We start from the raw sequence: 7,273 nt of genomic DNA on the forward strand, positions 1-7,273 counted from the left end.
CTTTTTGTGTTGGTGTAACAAGATCATCCAGATTCCAGATTTGTGTCCCAAGTGCATTAGTTTACTTTTACATATGACCTTTTTTATATTTGGAAAATATTCACATGTTCAACTCATATTACTTTGATAAACTAAAATCCGTGATTATACCCTTAGAGTATAATTGGATGATTTTCTCATCTCTAAATAGATAGTATTACCAATTGATTTTATGATGTATTGTAGCCTCAGAAATCCTGAGGTGTATGACATATATATATATATATATATATATATATATATATAAACTCAAAATGTTTCTTGCTACAAAAACCAAAAATAATGGTTAGTATGTGAGATGATGGATATGTTAATTTACCTTTCTTTAGTAACCGTTTTACCATCTCTATGTATCTCATAACAACATGTGATATACCTTAAATATACACAAGAAAATTCCTTTAACAAAATAATTATAACAGCATTTAAGGCTATTATGAGGATATTGATAACACATATAAAGCATTTAGCGAAGTGCCTGGCACTTAGTAAATGTTCAACTAATGTGAGCTATTTTTATAGCTATTAGCTCGAGTAATACTTCCCTAAGGAGCCCATTCATCCCAGACCTTGTTGACCAGAGCTGGTTCCCCTACTATTTGCCCTCATGGACTTGAGTACTTCGACTTTAAGGTATTTCTTTAAATTGTAGCTTTGTATTTTTCCAAGTCATTTATGTAAGCTTCCACCTATCCCTAACCCACAGCTTTTTGAGGCAGGATTCACTTTTGTTTCCTTACTTAAAAAAGTACCTGGCACATGGTAGGCAAGTATCCAAGGACAGATGGATGGATGGTTTTATGGATGGATGACAGATGCATGTTTATGACACTTACGGATGGCAGCCCCTTTTCCAGAAAAACAAAAACAAAAACTAAAACTAAATAATGCCCCAAACAATAAGAATTACAAATCTAGTGCTGAAGAATTATGGTGCTCATTTAAATGCTAATAAACAACTTCATTTAATTTTTACTTATTATTTCTATTTATGTAGACATTAGTAAAAAAACACATTACCCCTTAAAAACTGAAACCTTTTGCATATTGGTGAAATGAGGTGGTGGTCTGTGGCCAGTTCTGATTGGATAGGGCTCTATTTTTTACCATTTTCCATGATGATTGGCATTAATAAGTCCCTTAGTTGGCAGCACTGACAAAGGAAAAATTATGTGAAAGGAATTCATGAACTCCCACTCCTCCCAGAACTGACCACTTGTATCCAGGATTTGGGATGTGGGTATGGCACAGGCAGGAGTCACAGCTGTGTTTTACACTGTGTGGGTCTCATAATTAGAGAGTCAACTTTCTGTTAGCCTTCTCACTCAAGAGCTCCAAGTGTTTGTTTGAAAGTTACACTGTGTTGAAGCTGCTTTGGATATTTGAAAACAATATATCTTTCTAGTGCAATGAAAATCTGCACAAATTAGGCAGCAATAAATATTAATGGATATATTATTTCATTTTACAAAAGCCCACAATTCTTACAGTGCATATCATTGAAAAGACAAATTTATTTCGTCCAAGACCACAATTAGAGATAATAATTGTGCCCTGGATATAAGCAATGTAACCACTCTCTATCATCTTACAAACTGATCTTTGTCTAAGTAACAGAAATACTGACTCTTGAAGTCATAAATGCAAGTGAGTTGCTGTCTCGGTCAGTGCCTTGATCTATTTCTTTACAGTGAATCATCTCTCTGAATCTGCATTTTTCCCATTCTTTGAAATTGAGTCATAAAAGCTTAAAATAATGGAAAGTTTCAGCTGGAAGAAAGGTTAACAGTTATCTAAAAGATACTGTATCTATCATTTATCTAGTCCTTTATGATATTTTAGTCCATATTGTTATGATTGGTAATGACCTTGGATCTGGAAAAGGAGAAAAAGAACGTTGTAAGTAGATGAGAGGGGATAAAAACATGGCTGATCAATGGGTTGGAGTTTCAATGAGACCAAAGAACAAGCGAGTGATCTGGAGTGATGGGAGATGAAGATCAGAGAACACGATTCAAAAGAAGAAATCAGGCCGGCCATGGTGGCTCACGCCTGTAATCCTAGCCCTCTGGGAGGCCGAGGCGGGTGGATCACTGGAGGTCAGGAGTTCGAGACCAGCCTGAGCGAGACCCTGTCTCTACTAAAAATAGAAATAAAAATTATCTGGACAGCTAAAAATATGTATAGAAAAAATTGGCTGGGCATGGTGGCGCATGCCTGTAGTCCCAGCTACTGGGGAGGCTGAGGCAGGAGGATCACTTGAGCCCAGGAGTTTGAGGTTGCTGTGAGCTAGGCTGACGCCACGGCACTCACTCTAGCCCGGGTAACAAAGTGAGACTCTGTCTCAAAAAAAAAAAAGAAAAGAAATCATAAGGAAAACATGTAATTGGAGGAGGAGCAATCAAGAAACTGAGAGCAGATAAAATCTTCAGATATTTCAAGAATACCATAGCAATGAATCAGTAATGGATGAACAGAAGTTTACCTGAGACATTGCCAAGTCCAGAAGGAAAAGATCCAGTAAATCATTATTGAATGTAGAAGTGAGAAAGCAATAAAGCTGTAAAGTGATAATCTCTTACTCTATAAACCTACTATACATGTAATTATTTGATAAAATATTTTTATCTTTTATATTCTAGCTGTGAAGACATCAGTTTCTTATTCCCAACAGAGTGCAGAGATTCTTATTACTGAATAACAAATATCCCAAATTTCTGCCTCAGGCTTCTTTTCTTGTCTATGCTGTTTTCATTTTCTTGTAGACTTTTCTATCTCCTCTGTAATGTGATGTCATTTGATTTCATCATAAAACAGCCTCACATTTTAGGAGATTTTTCTTGATAACTTTACCACATTGTGATTTTCTGAACTTTCTCCTCAGCATTTTGACATCTGCACAGGATTTTTTTTTTTTATTGCTTAAACTTTGAATTTTTAACAGTTCTTAATTTTATGCATATTCAATCTCTCCAACTGTCTGTCTATGAGCAATAACTGTGTCCTTTTTTCCCCACAATCATTTTATTATTTGTGAAGAAAGAACATAATGTAAAATTAAACCAATAATTATTTCCCAGGTGTCTGTGGCTTCCAGGAGAATTACGCCTTGCTGAAAAAGTCACATAAATAATAATATAATCATATCTCAATCAGGGACCATTATATTATACTGTGGAATCATAAGCTAAAAAGAAGTATGGATTTGTTTAATTTTTCGTCTTCCTCCCCAAATAAAACAAAAATCATATTTATCATGTTCATTTTGTATTCATAGTAACTAGGACATTGGCTAACTAATAAAAGCTATTTAATAAATAATTGCTAAATAAAATAAGAAACGTAAACATGTTTTACTAAGGCATGCATGATTTTCTAGTCAATGTCATATTAAAGTATATGATTTGTGTGTTTACATTTTTCCATTTTCCTATTTACCAGTATAAGTACAGATACATAATGGCTACCACGTACTAAGAGTGGGAGAATAGATGCACCATTTTATTAAAAAATGTTTTGTGGCAGATGATTTTATTTATATATCCCTCATTGCAAAAGAAGTTGTGCACCATTTATTAAAAGAGGCTGTATTGTGCTATGTTTAAGAATATGGATGAGGAACCAGATGGCTTGAGTTGACAGAGTTATGAGTTAATATATGTAAAGTACTTAGAGCAGTACCTGGCACACAGTAAGTGCTGCACAAATGTTAGTTCCTTCTATTACCCTTATTTTTATTATAAATCACCTACTGAATATAAAATCAGTAAACTGGAAATAAGGCCAAAAGTAAAATAAGTGAGAAAATAAAAAGTAAACCTTATGTGCATAATTTTGTCCTTCCAGTAAGCTAAGGTACAGGAAAATTCCAGAAAAATGTCAAAAAGTGACTCTGTGTCTCCTTTTTCTGGGCTAAATGAATGGAGTCGTCACTTGTAGTCATATAACTTATATGTAATGTGCTAACTGCATGAATTATTGAGTCATATGGCTAGCCTAGTGACTTTGATCTAAGCCTATGTTTCATAACCCCTACATTGATTATAAATAATATTACTTACCTATGAGGATTTTAGTAATAATTAAATAAGGCAAATTGTATGATGCTCAGTACTTTTTATTTTATCTCTTCCCTTTCTCTTTATTATTGAACATTATTGCTTATGCCTTGAGACATATAGAGGAATAGACACTAAGCTGAGATACATGCAGTATTTGCTATGTACCAATTGCTGAAATGAAAATGGATAATGAAAGCATATATAAAATGACCTTTATAAATTAAATTTTATGTGCCAAGTATTATTTCCTGACTTGTTTTCCTCACATCTTCATCAAGTCAGAATTGTGAATAAATATCAAAACCTTGTGATGAGTAAAATAATATGTTTGTGAAAAGGGGCCACATAGAAGAAAAGATGTATTGGCTACATTGTAGCACAGTAAAGGTTTTGGCACATGGTGACATAACAAGCTAAGTTTTGAAGAACCAACATTATCCTTATTATGGCATACAGTAGCTCTAATAACATGTACATAGCTTGAAATATTGCAGAAAATTTTTATTTCTTTCATATTCTTATAACTTATTTAAAATGTTGCAGAAATAGCTTAAAATATTTCAGACTGACAAAGCACTTGATTTCATGTATCAAGTTAATGCTTTTTAGTCAATGTTACTAGTATAGATACTAAACATATTTTATATTTGCATAATATTTTACATATTTAAGTGCTTTAACAAACATACTGCATATATTAAACATCCATAGATTGAGAGCCATTTGCTTTTGCCCAAGGGAAAATAAAAACATGAAAAGCAAACTAATATTTATAATTAGAAATTTGAAAAGAAAGTGAGGTGAGCTTTAAATTGGTTTTGTTTAATAACTTCACATCTGTGATTTGTTCAACTTTCTCAGACTTTATTTTTTCTAATAAATGCTCACCCCCCTTGATATACATTAAAAGACATCATGAGTGGAGATACCACTTTGTGTGATGTATTTAAAATAGGAAGCTCTCACGGATGCCAGAGGTCATGGGAAGACTGCCATAGCTCTCAGGGCTTCACCGCATTTTCTTCTCAAGAAAAATGTTTATGACAATAGAAGAATGGAATCGTTGAAGTTTACCAAGCTCTATGACTCTGGAAAACAGCAGTGGTTAAGAAATCCCTCACCTTTTTGTGTTCTGGAATAGGTTACCACAAAAACCTTCCTTCCTGATGGGACTTAAATTAGACTCACAGATGCTCCCTTGGCCACTTATGACAAAGCCTGACGCAGACCAAGCCCTTCAAATTTCCATTTTTTACCTCATAAATGATTAGATGAATTGTTTTGTCCCCACAGATAAATTGGAACAAAACCCTTTTTAATAAAAGTCTAATTAAGATATTCTCCTTCCCAAACCCTTGAAATCTGATTCATCCTCAGTCTGAGCCAGCGAAGAACCCTTCCTTAAAGCCCCCTGTCCAGAATAGACTGACCTCAGGGTAAAACATTTCCTGATCTGCTGTACAATCATCCTACTTCCCCACAGCGGCTCCTGTCAGGCCTTGGTTGCTCTTGCTTATAAAAGGAAAGCCCTTTTTTACCTAACATTTGAGGAGCTTGAAGATTCTACCTATTTCAAAAGTCATTCTCTCCCTCTTCTTCCCACTATTGCAATAGTCTCTTTCTTCCCTCTGGCAATAAAATTTCTCCTTACCTAAATTCAGAGGTTTTTTTTTTTTTTCTTAATTTAACAAGGGAAAAGTGAAAACTAAAAAGAGAAGCTGGTGTGAACACAAAGCAATTATTGACAATACTAAGGTAAAAGTTTTTGTAATTGCTTTGCTTGTAGAAACATAAACTAAGAACCAGAAAATCAGAAGGCATTTTCTTGCCCTGCCTCTTAACAGTTAGTGTGACCCTGGGCAAGTCATAAACCTTTCAGAGACTTGAATTTCTTCCTTTATGAAGCAGGAATCACAGTTCCTACCTCCAGGGATATTGCAAGGATTGAAAGAGGTTAGCCAAGTCTAAGGTCCTCTCATATTGCATTTTCTATGTATAAATAAATGGCTCTTCTCCACTGGCTGTGGATTACTCAAAACAGTTTCTATCTTATAAGAATGGTTTAAAATGTTTGGAAGCTTATTAACTGTGATCACCCCTGCAGGAAAGAATAAATGTGAATAAGGAAAAATAAAATTTAGCAACAAATTCTATGTAAGCACTGTTGATTTTTTAACTTGACTATAAATGTTTTCTTAAAAGACCTTCAAGCAACCCATGGAGAATTATAGAAAGGACAATGAACACTAGACTAGACAACACAATATAATGAAAATGAAATATTTCAAGTGTCAAATGAAATTCATTTTTTAAAACATGGCATTTTATAAGATTATAAAATATCACATGGTGTTATTGTGGAAATGAATTTAAGAAAAGTTTTTTAAATGAGAGAGAATCTTGTTATAAACTGAATGCAAAATTAGACTGTCTTTGCTTGAAGCTTAGCAACATTATGCTGCTTGAGGCTATAGAATTGATCTTGACATAAGAAAGCATTTTTTTAATTACTAATCTTTAAGATTGAAAACATTTTAATTTATTTTCTCTGACTCAGAGAAGCAGCAGTTTAATTCTTCATTTATCTTTTCAGACCCAAAGAGATATCTTTTTGAAGTCTATCCCTTGAGGTTAGAGTAGTTCTTTAACTTTTCTTTTCCCTTTCTCATAATGAAGAACTCTTCCCTGCCTGAATATTTTTCTTTGTGTGTTTCTTAATATCAGAAAGCAATTTAATTTATATTATACTTCCTATTCCATATATTATAAACAGCAGGAAACCAAGCATTTTGGATCCAGACCCACTTATTCTAATGAATTCTATTCATTTTATTCAGGTATTTAAAAATTTACACAACTTTTTTCTTACAAGACAAAGTATGTTATTCACCTCTTAAATTTGTATGTAGTATTAGCTTATTCAGGGGCTGAATATATTAATTCATGTATAATACCAAGGACTTTTTGTAACTTAAGATTTATATCATGCATATATTTTCAGCTTTGAGTTAAAAGATCTCATTTGAGTTATGAATCTTCGTTATATTTTAGATTATCCCCACTGTTCTTGCCTGAGCCACTGGGTTGTTTATTTTTCATTTCAGCTTTGGTCATCAGAAATATTGGCCCAAAGTTTTTATTGTTATTTTGGGTTTTCTTTTATTATATATTTT

The sequence above is a fragment of the Lemur catta genome, chromosome 4 (assembly GCF_020740605.2).
Source record: "Lemur catta isolate mLemCat1 chromosome 4, mLemCat1.pri, whole genome shotgun sequence".
Classification (NCBI taxonomy): domain Eukaryota; kingdom Metazoa; phylum Chordata; class Mammalia; order Primates; family Lemuridae; genus Lemur; species Lemur catta.